Here is a 12,386-nt window from a genome sequence, read left to right on the forward strand (position 1 = left end):
TTGCGTGTTGGTACCGTGTTCTTAGTGTGTTCTTGGCGTGTTCTTGGCGTGTTCTTGGCGTGTTGGGCATCCTTAGCGTGTTCCCGGTACATTGGCGTGTCCTTAGCGTGTCGCTGCCGTGTCCTTAGCGTGTTGCAAGGGCATTGCCGTGTGCGTGTTCGCGTGTCCTTAGCGTGTCCGTAACGTGTTGCTAGTGCGTTGCCTGCCCGTAGCGTGTCCTTAGCGTGTCCTTGATGGATCCTTGTCCTTTCCATGGCCGTAACGTGTCTTTGCTGTGTCCTTGTCATTACCATGTCCTTAGCGTGTCCTTAGCGTGTCCTTGCCATGTCCCATGTCTGTGTCCTTACCATGTCCTAGTCATGTCCTTAGCGTGTCCTGGCCCTGTGTCATGTGTGTCACGTGTCCCATGTCCTTAGCATGTCCTTGATGTGTCCCATGTCCTTAGCGTGTCCTTAGCGTGTCGGTGCCATGTCCCATGTCCAAACCATATCCGTGTCCCATGTCCTTTTGTGTCCCGTGTCCTTAGCGTGTCCTTATCATGTCCCTTGTGTCCTTATCGTGTCCCTTGTGTCCTTAGCGTGTCCTTAGCGTGTCCGTAACATGTTGCTGCCGTGTCCCCTGCCCATAGAGTGTCCTTATCATGTCCCTTGTGTCCTTATCATGTCCCTTGTGTCCTTAGCATGTCCTTAGCGTGTCCTTACCATGTCCTAGTCATGTCCTTAGAGTGTCCTTGCCCTGTGTCACGTGTGTCACGTGTCCCATGTCCTTAGCGTGTCCTTAGCGTGTCGGTGCCATGTCCCATGTCCAAACCATATCTGTGTCCCATGTCCTTTTGTGTCCCCTGCCCATAGCGTGTCCTTAGCGTGTCCCTTGTGTCCCTTGTGTCCTTGCCATGTCCCATGTGTGTCACGTGTCCCATGTCCTTAGCGTGTCCGTCCCGTGTTGTTGCTGTGTCCTTGTCATGTCCTTAGCATGTTGGTCCCATGTCCTTGTCACGTCCTTAACATGTCCCTGCTGTATCCCGTGTCTGTGTCCCATGTCCTTAGCGTGTCCTTAGCATGTTGGTCCCATGTCCTTGCCTTATCCTTGCTGTGTCTTTGCCGTATCCCGTGTCTACATCCCATGTCCTTAGTGAGTCCTTAGCGTGTCCTTAGCGTGTCGGTCCCATGCCCTTGTTTCGTCCTTAGCATGTTGGTCCCATGTCCTTGTCACGTCCTTAACGTGTCCCTGCTGTATCCCGTGTCTGTGTCCCATGTCTGTGTCCCATGTCCTTAGTGTGTCCTTGCCATGTTGGCCCTGTGTCCTTGCCATGTCCTTAACATGTCATTGCCATATCCTTAGCATGTCCTTAGCATGTCTTTGCTGTGTCATTCCCATGTCCTTAGTGTGTCCTTAGTGTGTCCTTGCCATGTTGGTCCCATGTCCTTAACATGTCATTGCCATATCCTTACCATGTCCTTAGCGTGTCGGTCCCATATCCTTAACGTGTCCTTGTCATGTTGGTCTTGTGCCATTGCCATGTCCTTAGCATGTCCTTAGCGTGTCCATCCCATGTCCTTAGCGTGTCGGTCCCATATCCTTAACGTGTCCTTGTCATGTTGGTCTTGTGCCATTGCCATATCCTTAGCATGTCCTTAGCGTGTCCATCCCATGTCCTTAGCGTGTCTTTAGTGTGTTGGTCCCGTGTCCATCCCATGTCCTTAACGTGTCCTTGTCATGTTGGTCCCATGTCCTTAACATGTCATTGCCATATCCTTAGCATGTCCTTAGCGTGCCCATCCCATGTCCTTGCCGTGTCCTTAGCGTGTTGGTCCCATATCCTTGCCATATCCTTAACGTGTCCTTGTCATGTTGGTCGTGTGTCATTGCCATATCCTTAGCGTGTCCATCCCATGTCTTTAGCGTGTCCTTGCCATGTTGGTCCCATGTCCTTACCATGTCATTGCCATATCCTTACCATGTCCTTTCCATGTCCTTAGCGTGTCGGTCCCATATCCTTAACGTGTCCTTGTCATGTTGGTCTTGTGCCATTGCCATATCCTTAGCACGTCCTTAGCATGTCCATCCCATGTCCTTAGCATGTCCTTAGCATGTCGGTCCCATATCCTTAGTGTGTCCTTGCCATGTTGGTCCCATGTCCTTAACATGTGATTGCCATGTCCTTAGCATGTCCATCCCACGTCCTTAGCATGTTGGTCCCATATCCTTAGCGTGTCCTTGTCATGTTGGTCGTGTGTCATTGCCGTGTCCTTAGCGTGTCCTTAGCGTGTCCATCCCATGTCCTTAGCGTGTCCTTACCGTGTCATTCCCATGTCCTTGCCATGTTGGTCCCATGTCCTTAACATGTCATTGCCATATCCTTAGTATGTCCTTAGCGTGTCCATCCCATGTCGTTAGCGTGTCATTCCTGTGTCCTTGCCATGTCCTTAGCGTGTCCTTGTCCTGTTGGTCCCGTGTCCTTAGCGTGTTGTTCCCGTGTCCATCCCATGTCCTTGCCGTGTCCTTAGCGTGTCCTTGTCATGTTGGTCCCGTGTCCATCCCATGTCCTTTCCATGTCGTTCCCGTGTCGTTCCTGTGTCCATCCCATGTCCTTAGCGTGTCCTTAGTGTGTCGTTCCCATGTCCTTAGCGTGTCCTTGTCCTGTTGGTCCCATGTCCTTCCCGTGTCCATCCCATGTCCTTAGCGTGTCGTTCCCATGTCCTTGCCATGTGCTTAGCGTGTCCTTGTCCTGTCGTTCCCGTGTCGTTCCCGTGTCGTTCCCGTGTCCTTCCCGTGTCGTTCCCGTGTCCTAGCGGCGCTTCCGGAGCCGCCCGTAGGTGGCTCCGCCCCCCAGCGCCAGCCCCGCCCCCAGCAGGGCCAGGACGAAGCCCCTCCCGAAGCCGCCGCCGGGGGGGGGCGGGGGGCGCCCGGGGGCCCCCCCGGGGCCCTGCAGGGAGTAGAGGAGGGAGCCCCCCCCGGCCAGGAGCCCTGGGGGGGGGGCGGGGTCAGGGGGGGCCCCGGCGTCCGGGGGGGGCCCAGGAGTCCGGGAAGGGCCCAGAGATCCGGGAATCGTCCAGGGATCCAGGAAAGGGGCCCAGGGATTTGGGAAGGGCCCAGGCGTCCGGGAAGGGGCCCAGGAGTCCGGGAAGGGCCCAAGGATTCAGGGAAGGGGCCCAGGGATTTGGGAAGGGCCCAGGCGTCCAGGAAGGGCCCAGGAGACCGGGAGGGACCCAGGAGTTTGGGAAGGGGCCCAGGCGTCCGGGAAGGGGCCCAGGAATCCGGGAAGGGGCCCAGGGATCCAGGAAGGGGCCCAGGAATCCAGGAAAAGGGTCCAGGGATCCAGGAGGGGACCAGGAATCTGGGAAGGGCCCAGGAGTCCGGGAAGGGGCCCAGGGATCGAGGAGGGGACCAGGAGTCCGGGAAGGGGCCAGGAATCCGGGAAGGGCCCAGGCGTCCGGGAAGGGCCCAGGAGTCCGGGAATGGTCCAGGGATCCGGGAAGGGGCCCAGGAGTCCGGGAAGGGGCCCAGGGATCCGGGAAGGGGCCCAGGAATCCAGGAAAGGACCCAGGAGTCCGGGAAGGGCCCAGGAGTCCGGAAAAAGGGCCCAGGAATCCGAGAAGGGTCCCAGGCGTCCGGGAATGGCCCAGGGATCTGGGAAGGGCCCAGGGATCCGGGAATGGTCCAGGGATCCGGGAAGGGGCCCAGGGATCCGGGAAAGGGCCCAGGGATCCGGGAAGGGCCCCGGCGTCCGGGCGGCTCCGCACTCACTCACCCGCCAGCCCCTGGGCGCCGGCGGCGGCTCCGAAGCGGCTCCCGGGAGGCCCCGCGTGGAGCTGCCAAAGGAAGAGGCCGAAGGCTCCGACCGAGACGAGGAGGGAGCCCAGGAGGAGGGACTGGACGGCCCGGAGCCAGGCTGGAATGAGGGGACACGGGGACAATGGGGACAATGGGGACAATGGGGACAATGGGGACAATGGGGGACATGGGGGCATTGGGGACAATGGGGACATTGGGGGATATGGGGACAATGGGGGACATGGGGACATTGGGGACATGGGGGATATTGGGGACAATGGGGATATTGGGGACATGGGGGACATTGGGGACATTGGGGGACATGGGGGACATAAGGGATATTGGGGACAATGGGGGACATGGGGACATTGGGGACAATGGGGACATTGGGGACAATGGGGACATGGGGGCATTGGGGGACATTGGGGACAATGGGGACATTTGGGACATTGGGGACATTGGGGACATTGGGGGACATTGGGGACATTGGGGACAATGGGGACATTGGGGGATATGGGGACAATGGGGACAATGGGGATATGGGGACATTGGGGACAATGGGGACAATGGGGGATATGGGGACAATGGGGATATTGGGGGATATGGGGACAATGGGGACAATGGGGACATTGGGGGACATAGGGGATATTGGGGACATGGGGACATTGGGGGACATTGGAGGGACATGGGGACATTGGGGGACATGGGGACATTGGGGACAATGGGGACAATGGGGACATTGGGGACATTGGGGACATTGGGGACAATGGGGACATTGGGGGACATGGGGACATTGGGGACATGGGGACATTGGGGACATTGGGGATAATGGGGACAATGGGGACAATGGGGACATGGGGACATTGGGGACATTGGGGGACATGGGGACAATGGGGACATTGGGGACATTGGGGACATTGGGGACATTGGGGACAATGGGGACATTGGGGGACATGGGGACATTGGGGACAATGGGGACAATGGGGACATTGGGGACATGGGGACATTGGGGACAATGGGGACATTGGGGGACATGGGGACATTGGGGGCATTGGGGACAATGGGGACATTGGGGATAATGGGGACAATGGGGACATGGGGACAATGGGGACATGGGGACATTGGGGATATTGGGGACATTGGGGACATGGGGGACATTGGGGGATATGGGGACATTGGGGACATTGGGGATATGGGGAACTTGGCGGGTATGGGGGGATATGGGGCATATGGGGACATGGGAGAAATGGAGGGACATTGGGGACATGGGGGACACAGGGACATGGGGACACGGGGACATTGGGGGACGTTGGGGACACATTGGGGACACATTGGGGACACTTTGGTGACACATTGGTGACATTGGGGACACATTGGGGACACTTTGGGGACATTGGGGTGACATTGAGGACACATTGGGGACACTTTGGTGACACATTGGTGACATTGAGGACACTTTGGGGACATTGGGGTGACATTGAGGACACATTGGGGACACTTTGGACACACATAGGGGACACATTGGTGACATCGAGAACACTTTGGTGACATTGGGGTGAGATTGGGGTGACACTGGACACATTGGGGTGACATTGGAGACACTTTGGGGACATTGGGGTGACATTGAGGACACATTGGGGACACTTTGGACACACATTGGGGACACATTGGTGACATTGGGGTGACACTGGTGACATTGGGGACACATTGGGGTGACATTGGTGACATTGAGGTGACATTGGGGACAAATTGGGGGGACATTGGGGACATGGGGACAAGGAGACACATTGGGGACACATTGGTGACATTGGTGACATTGGACACACATTGGAGACACATGGGGACACATTGGATGCATTGGGGATACTTTGGTGACACTGAACACATTGGGGACACTGGGGACACATTGGGGACATTGGTGACATTGGGGACACATTGGGGACACATCGGGGACACATGGGGACACTTTGGGGTCACTTTGGTGACATTGGGGACACATTGGGGACATATTGGGGTGACATTGGGGACACATGGGGACACATGGGGACACATTGGTGACATTGGGGTGACATTGGGGACATTGGGGTGACACTGGGGACACTTTGGTGACATTGGGGACACACTGGGGACACATCGGGGACACATTGGTGACACATTAGTGACATTGATGACACATTGGGGTGACATTGGGGACACATTGATGACACATTGGGGACACATTGGTGACATTGGGGTGACACTGGACACATTGGGGACACTTGGGTGACATTGGTGACATTGGGGGCACATTGGACACATTGGGGTGACACTGGGGACACATGGGGACACATTGGGGACACATTGGGGACATTGGGGACACATTGGTGACATTGGGGACATATTGGGGTGACATTGGGGACACATAGGGGACACATTGGTGACATTGGGGTGACACTGGTGACATTGGGGACATATTGGGATGACATTGGGGACACATTGGGGACACTTTGGTGACATTGGACACATTGGGGTGACATTGGGGACACATTGGGGACACATTGGGGACACATTGGTGACATTGGGGACACATTGGGGACACATCGGGGACACATGGGGACACTTTGGGGTCACTTTGGTGACACTGGGGACACATTGGGGACATATTGGGGTGACATTGGGGACACATGGGGACACATTGGACACATTGAGGACACATTGGTGTCAATTTGGTGACATTGGACACATTGGGGTGACATTGGGGACACATTGGTGACATTGGGGACATATTGGGGTGACATTGGGGACACATGGGGACACATGGGGACATTGGGGTGACATTGGGGTGACACTGGTGACATGGGTGACATTGGGGTGCCATTGGGGTGCCATTGGGGTGACACTGGTGACATTGGGGTGACATTGATGACACATTGGGGACACATTGGTGACACATTGGTGACATTGGGGTGACATTGGGGTGACATTGGTGACACATTGGGGTGACACTGGTGACATTGGGGACACATTGGTGACATTGGGGTGACACTGGTGACATTGGGGTGACATTGGCGTGACATTGGGGTGACACCGGTGACATTGGGGTGACACTGGTGACATTGGGGACCCATTGGGGACCCATTGGGGTGACACTGGTGACATTGGGGTGACATTGGGGTGACACTGGTGACATTGGGGTGACATTGGGGTGACATTGGGGACACATTGGGGACACATTGGGGACACATTGGGGACACTGGTGACATTGGGGTGACACTGGTGACATTGGGGACACATTGGTGACACATTGGGGTGACACTGGTGACATTGGGGTGACAGTGGGGTGACATTGGGGTGACATTGGTGACATTGGGGACACATTGGGGACACATTGGTGACTTTGAGGTGACATTGGGGACACTTTGGTGACATTGGGGTGACACTGGTGACATTGGGGTGACATTGGGGACACATTGGGGTGACACTGGTGACATTGGGGTGACATTGGTGACACATTGGTGACACATTGGTGACATTGGGGTGACACTGGTGACACATTGGGGTGACATTGGTGACATTGGGGTGACATTGGGGTGACACATTGGGGTGACACTGGTGACACTTTGGTGACATTGGGGTGACATTGGGGTGACACTGGGGTGACACCGGCGACACATTGGGGTGACATTGGGGGTGACACTGGTGACACTTTGGTGACACTGGGGTGACACTGGGGTGACATTGGGGTGACACCGGTGACATTGGGGACACATTGGGGTGACACCGGTGACATTGGGGTGCCATTGGTGACACTGGGATGACATTGGGGGTGACATTGGTGACATTGGGGTGACACTGGGGTGACATTGGGGTGACACCGGTGACACATTGGTGACATTGGGGTGACACCGGTGACATTGGGGTGACATTGGGGTGACACTGGGGTGACATTGATGACACATTGGGGTGCCATTGGGGTGACACTGGTGACACATTGGGGTGACATTGGTGACATTGGGGTGACACCGGTGACACACTGGGGTGACACTGGTGACACTTTGGTGACACTGGGGTGACATTGGTGACACATTGGGGTGACATTGGGGTGACACTGGGGTGACACTGGTGACACATTGGGGTGACACGGGTGACACGGGTGACATTGGGGTGACATTGGGGTGACATTGGTGACACCGGTGACACATTGGGGTGACATTGGGGTGACACTTTGGTGACATTGGGGTGACATTGGTGACATCGGGGTCCCTCACGCTGGGCGCCGACGCTCCCGCAGCTCCAGCCCCCGCTCCCGTTGCGGATCTCGCAGTCCAGCCACAGGTTGAGGCTCCCGGAGTCCGGAAGGACCCACCAGGCCTGGGGGGGGCGGACATCGGGAACACCCGGACACCGGGAACAACCCCGGATAGCGGGAACAACCCGGATACCGGGAACAACCCCCCAGATACCAGGAACAACCCCCCGGAAACCGGGAACAACCCCCCGGATACCGGGAACAACCCCCCAGATACCAGGAACAACCCCCCGGAAACCGGGAACAGCCCCCCGGATACCGGGAACGGCCCCCGGATACTGGGAACAACCCCCCAGACACCGGGAACAACCCGGACACCGGGAACAACCCCCGGACACCGGGAAACCCCCTCGGACACCCGGAACAACCCCCCGGACACCGGGAACAACCCCCCGGATACCGGGAACAACCCCCGGATACCGGGAACAACCCCCCGGAAACCGGGAACAACCCCCCGGACACCGGGAACAACCCCTGGACCCTGGGAACAACCCCCGGATACCGGGAACAACCCCCGGAAACCGGGAACGGCCCCCGGATACCGGGAACCCCCCAGATACTGGGAACCCCCCCCGGACACTGGGAACCCCCCCGGATACCAGGAACAACCCCCTGGATACCGGGAACAACCCCCCGGACACCAGGAACACCCGGATGCCGGGAACAGCCCCCGGATACCAGGAACAACCCCCCGGATAGCGGGAACAACCCCCGGATACGGGGAACCCCCCTCGGACACCAGGAACAACCCCCAGACACCGGGAACCCCCCTCAGACACCGGGAACCACCCGGACACCGGGAACACCCGGACACCGGGAACAACCCCCCGGATACCGGGAACCACCAGGAAACCCCCCTGGACACTGGGAACAACCCCTGGATACCGGGAACAACCCCCGGATACCGGGAACAACCCCGGATACCGGGAACAACGCCTGGACCCCGGGAACCCCCCCCGCCCGGATACCGGGAACCCCTCCCTGGACACCCGGGCCCCCCCACCCCCCGGACGCCTGGGCCCCTCAGACACCGGGAACAGCCCCCGGACACCGGGAACCCCCCCTGGATACTGGGAACCCCCCCTGGATACCGGGAACAACCCCCGGACACTGGGAACAACCCCTGGATACCGGGAACCCCCCTCCCAGACACCGGGAACTGCCCCCGGATACTGGGAACACCCAGACAGCAGGGACCCCCCCGGACGCCTGGGCCCCTTTGGACCCCAGGAACAACCCCCAGACACTGGAAACAACCCCCAGACACCGGGAACCCCCTTCGGATACCAGAAACCCCCCCCGGACACTGGGAACACCTGGACACCGGGAACAACCCCCATACACCAGCAACCCCCCACCCGGACGCCGGGGCCCCTTCCCGTTATCCGCCCGGACGCCGGGGCCCCGCCCAAACCCGCCCGGACGCCGGGGCCCCTTCCCGGGATTCCCGGCCCCTTCCCGGACTCCTGGGACCCCCCGGACTCCTGGGCCCCTTCCTGGATTCCCGGTCCCTTCCTGGGATTCCCGGCCCCTTTCCCGGACTCCTGGGCCCCTTCCCGGATTCCCGGTCCCTTCCTGGGATTCCCGGTCCCTTTCCAGGATTCCCGGCCCCTTCCCGGACTCCTGGGACCCCCCTGGACTCCTGGGCCCCTTCCCCGGATTCCCGGCCCCTTTCCCGGATTCCCGGCCCCTTTCCCGGACGCCGGGGCCCCTTCCCGTTATTCCCCGGACGCCGGGGCCCCTTCCTGGGATTCCCGGTCCCTTCCCAGGATTCCCGGCCCCTTTCCCGTTATTCCCCGGACGCCGGGGCCCCTTCCTGGGATTCCCGGTCCCTTCCCGGGATTCCCGGTCCCTTCCCAGACTCCTGGGACCCCCCGGACTCCTGGGCCCCTTCCCCGGATTCCCGGTCCCTTTCCAGGATTCCCAGTCCCTTTCCTGGACTCCTGGGACCCCCCGGATGCCAGGGCCCCTTCCCGGGATTCCCGTCCCCTTCCCCGGATTCCCGGCCCCTTCCCGGATTCCCGTCCCCTTCCCGGGATTCCCCGGACTCCTGGGCCCCTTCCCCGGATTCCCGGTCCCTTCTCGGATTCCCACTCCCTTCCCGGGATTCCCGGCCCCTTTCCCGTCATTCCCCGGACGCCGGGGCCCCCTTTTCCCCACCTTGTCCAGGGTGGCGGCCAGGAGCAGGACCAGGACCAGGACGTGGAGGGCCGAGACGGCCCCGAGCAGGAGGCTCATGGTGTCACCCGGTGTCACCCGGTGTCACCCGGTGTCACCCGTCACTGTCACCCGGTGTCACCCGTCGGTGTCACCCGCATCCGCCTGTAGCCGCCCAGGGAGGGGCCCAGGCGTCCGGGTGCCCCCCCCCGCATTAGGGAGGGGCCCAGGCGTCCGGGTGGGGGGGGGGGGAGCCCCCGGACTCGCTGCTGATTGGCTGGGATCCGCCGGATCCCGCCCTCCCATTGGCTGATCCCTGGTGGGGGGGGGGGAGCGCTGCGCTGCCATTGGCCCAAAGTTTGGGGGTTTTGGTGGCTTCTGATTGGCTGCCGCTGGGGGGGGGAGCGGCCAATGGCGGCCTGGGCGGCGCCGCATCCTGATTGGCTGGGAGAGGCTCGGGGGGGGGCGGGAAGTGGGGGCGGTTGCTATGGTGATTGTAAAAACAGCCGAAATGGCCCGGAATTGGCCCAAAAAAGGGGCCGGATCCGCAGAAAGCCTCTCAAAAAGGGTCCAAATCCACCCAAAAAGGAGCCAAATCCACCCAAAAAGGAGCCAAATCCCCCGAAATCCACCCAAAAAGGAGCCAAATCCCCCCGAAATCCACGAAAAAGGACCCAAATCCACCCAAAAAGGACCCAAATCCACCCAAAAAGGACCCAAATCCCCCGAAATCCACCCAAAAGGGACCCAAATCCACCCAAAAAGGAGCCAAATCCACCCAAAAAGGACCCGAATCCCCCGAAATCTACCCAAAAAAGACCCAAATCCACCCAAAAAGGAGCCAAATCCACCCAAAAAGGAGCCAAATCCACCCAAAAAAGACCCGAATCCCCCGAAATCCACCCAAAAAGGAGCCAAATCCCCCGAAATCCACCCAAAAAGGAGCCAAATCCACCCAAAAAGGACCCGAATCCCCCGAAATCCACCCAAAAAGGACCAGAATCCCCTGGAAATCCACACAAAAAGGACCCAAATCCACCCAAAAAGGACCCGAATCCCCCGAAATCCACCCAAAAAGGACCCAAATCCACCCAAAAAGGACCCGAATCCCCCGAAATCCTCCCCAAAAGGACCCAAATCCACCCAAAAAGGACCCAAATCCCCCCGAAATCCACGCAAAAAGGACCCAAATTCACCCAAAAAGGACCCCAATCCTCCCCAAATCCACCCAAAAAGGACCCAAATCCACCCAAAAAGGACCCGAATCCCCCGAAATCCACCCAAAAAGGAGCCAAATCCACCCAAAAAGGACCCGAATCCCCCAAAAATCCACCCAAAAAGGAGCCAAATCCACCCAAAAAGGACCCGAATCCCCCGAAATCCACCCAAAAAGACCCAAATCCACCCAAAAAGGACCCGAATCCCCCCAAAATCCACCCAAAAAGGACCCAAATCCACCCAAAAAGGAGCCAAATCCACCCAAAAAGGACCCGAATCCCCCCAAAATCCACCCAAAAAGGAGCCAAATCCACCCAAAAAGGACCCGAATCCCCCGAAATCCACCCCAAAAGGGTCCAAATTCACCCAAAAAGGAGCCAAATCCACCCAAAAAGGACTCAAATCCCCCCAAATCCACCCAGAAAGGACCCAGTTCCCCTCAAATCCACACAAAAAGGACCAAATTCCCTCAAATACCCCCCAAAAGGACCCAAATTCCCCTCAAAACAACATAAATCCCCTCAGATTCCCCCCAAAAGGACCCAAACCCCCTCAAATGTCCCCCAAAATGACCGAATTCCCCTCAAATCCCCTCAAAAGGACCCAAATCCTCCCAAATCCACACAAAAAAGACCCAAATGCCCCCAAAGGACCCAAATTCCCACAAATCCCCCCCAAAAGGACCCAAATCCCCTCAAGTCCCCCCCAATTTCCCCCTTCAAAAGCCCCAAATGCCCCCAAATCTCCTCAAATTGCCCCCAATGTCCCCCAAATCCCTCTAATCCCCCCAAATTTTCCCAAATATCTCCCAATCTCCCCCAAATCCCTCTATTCCCCCCAAATTCCCCAAATGCTCCCAAATTTCCCCAAATCCCCCCCAAATCCCTCGAATCCCCCCAGATTTCCCCAAATTCTCCCCCAAATCCCTCTAATCCCCCCAAAATTCCCC

The 12,386-nt window shown here is 58.4% G+C and overlaps 1 long non-coding RNA gene across 1 annotated transcript; it reads right to left on the minus strand.

The window, feature by feature from the left end:
• Positions 1-3,795: 3,795 nt before the first annotated feature.
• Positions 3,796-10,302, minus strand: LOC148590176 (uncharacterized). Its single transcript, XR_015914354.1, has 3 exons — positions 10,223-10,302; positions 8,022-8,124; positions 3,796-3,892 (listed from the first exon to the last, which is right to left on the minus strand). It is a non-coding gene; the product is annotated as an uncharacterized LOC148590176 (long non-coding RNA).
• Positions 10,303-12,386: the final 2,084 nt, after the last annotated feature.

This window comes from Tinamus guttatus, unplaced genomic scaffold, assembly GCF_059628265.1.
Source record: "Tinamus guttatus ecotype Peru unplaced genomic scaffold, ASM5962826v1 Tinamus_guttatus_pri_ptg001633l, whole genome shotgun sequence".
Taxonomy (NCBI): domain Eukaryota; kingdom Metazoa; phylum Chordata; class Aves; order Tinamiformes; family Tinamidae; genus Tinamus; species Tinamus guttatus.